This window comes from Capsicum annuum, chromosome 12 (assembly GCF_002878395.1).
Source record: "Capsicum annuum cultivar UCD-10X-F1 chromosome 12, UCD10Xv1.1, whole genome shotgun sequence".
Lineage (NCBI taxonomy): Eukaryota > Viridiplantae > Streptophyta > Magnoliopsida > Solanales > Solanaceae > Capsicum > Capsicum annuum.
In genome coordinates, this window is record NC_061122.1 from 6,067,089 (window position 1) to 6,069,309 (window position 2,221).

Below are 2,221 nucleotides of genomic sequence, written 5' to 3' on the forward strand. Positions count from 1 at the left end.
AAATTTAGAAATAAGTGTTTTGTTGGATGTTTGAATGTGGAGTATGTGTTGAATGTTTTCTACTTTATCGCATGCGATTCAAATATATTCATTTAGCCGGGGAAAGCCCCGAGGTCTTCTGTACTTATTCACCGGGGAATGCCCCGACGTATCATGTTGGCGAAAAATGATCGTGATGAAGGCCCGCGGAATCGGGTAAGGCATTGGAGATTAGTCTAGGGTAGAATAGATTTATATTTCCGCATTATTTATTTTTGGACTGTATAATTGGACTGGATGTTACATTTTTGGATTGTTTTGTTTTGTTTATTGTTTGATTATTTTGCGTGCTTTTGTATGGTTTGTACATTTCGTAATGCCAAAATAGTTGATACACTCTACCAAGCGACCATGGTTGAACCACGGGATCGAGGGGTGCCTAACACCTTTCCCTCGGTCAACAGAATTCCTTAGCCGGAGTCTCTGTTCGCAAACCAGTTTAAAGAGTCAAATGGTTTTTTGAAAAGGATTTTTCCAATGGTGACTTGGCACACCAGATTATGCCAAGTGGTGACTCTGAGTAAAAAATGTAAATAATCCTTTTCCGAAACAAATTTTCATTTCTTGTCACTTAAATAATAAAACCCTTTCAAACTAAAAATATAAATCCTTCGGAGTACTTAAAAGGGGTGTGACAGCTGAGATGAGGATGTTGCATTAGATGTGTGGATTCACGGGGGCTGACAGGATTAGGAATGAGATTATTCGGGAAAAGGTGGGAGTGACACCGGTGGAAGATAAGTGTCACGCCTCAAATCCTATTGGGGCGGACTAGCACCCGTAACCGAGGAGGCCCGGGAGAACCAGCTCATAACCTTATACTTCCCATGCATACCTCTAGGACAACCCAAAATTCGGATAGCATCATGTCGCATATAAAAGGAAATAATCACCTGTATAAGCTCAAGCATACATATATATGTATATACAATACTTGGCCGTTGGAGCCATCACGTCTATTAACAAAATGTCACCTTGACTGTACATTAGGTCTACAAAGCCTCTAGAAAATACACAGAGTTTAACTAAGGTCGGGACACACCCCGCTATATAACTAACTTCTATACAATACCAAAAGTGACTGGATATGACACGAAAAGCCTCGAATCAAACTGGAGCTCACCAAAAGCAGCTGGATATCCTGGCTCCTACTTGTGCGGTGTATGAGCTGAGGTACCTGTGCCTGCAGCATGAAATGTAGGTCCCCCATAGGGGACGTCAGTACGAAATATGTACTGAGTATGTAAAGCTGTAGATAATCATATCTGATATAGGAGCTCAATAGAAATCAGAAACAAGTGAATAAATTGTAATAGGAGTGGACCACACTTACTAGAACTTGTGACAATCTATACATTGTATTTATTCAATCACTTTACTTTCGTTCTTATCATCTTTGTAATCATTACTGTACTGTACTGTAACCATTAGGCTGCCTCCAGTACATATCAACTGGGATCGACCCATGATAGGCTTATGGCCCTGGGATACCATCCATAAACACATAAATAGGGATCGACCCATGATAGGCCTATGCCCCTGGGATACCACCAGATAAGAGAGAACTTCCATCACTTAGTTCAATTAATCTTTGAGATTGTTATTTCGGTCGCCATCACATTTTTGATACTTTGAAACAATGATACATCAATAAGAGACATATAAATAGACCATCAATGCAATAACAAAGAAGTAAGAACTCATTGGCACATCAATGAAGTGTTTTGGAGTCATCAATGCCATAAGAATGAAGTAGGAACTTATTGGTATATCAATGAAACGTTTTGGAGTTATTAATAGCACATGGATCTTGTTTGAGTAATCGGATACCTTCTGACATTCATTAGTGCAATAAACATGTAAGATTTGTAAAACAAGTAAGTATTGGAATATCTTGACATCTTGTAGGGTGGAAACAAGTTCATTGGTAATGTAGGACATCATACAAAACCATTATGGATCACATGTTACTGAATAACTTTGGAAACTTTCTTAATAGAACAATTTTCCACTTTCATGTCAAAGATATGGTATAGAGTATGCTTTATATACCTGACTATCAACCTTCAATACTAGTCCCAAATGGACTTCCCATCTTTTCGGATTACTTATCTACAATGAACATATATAGCAATCTAGTATTAGCGACCAAACGTCACAATTCAATTATTTGAATTCACCA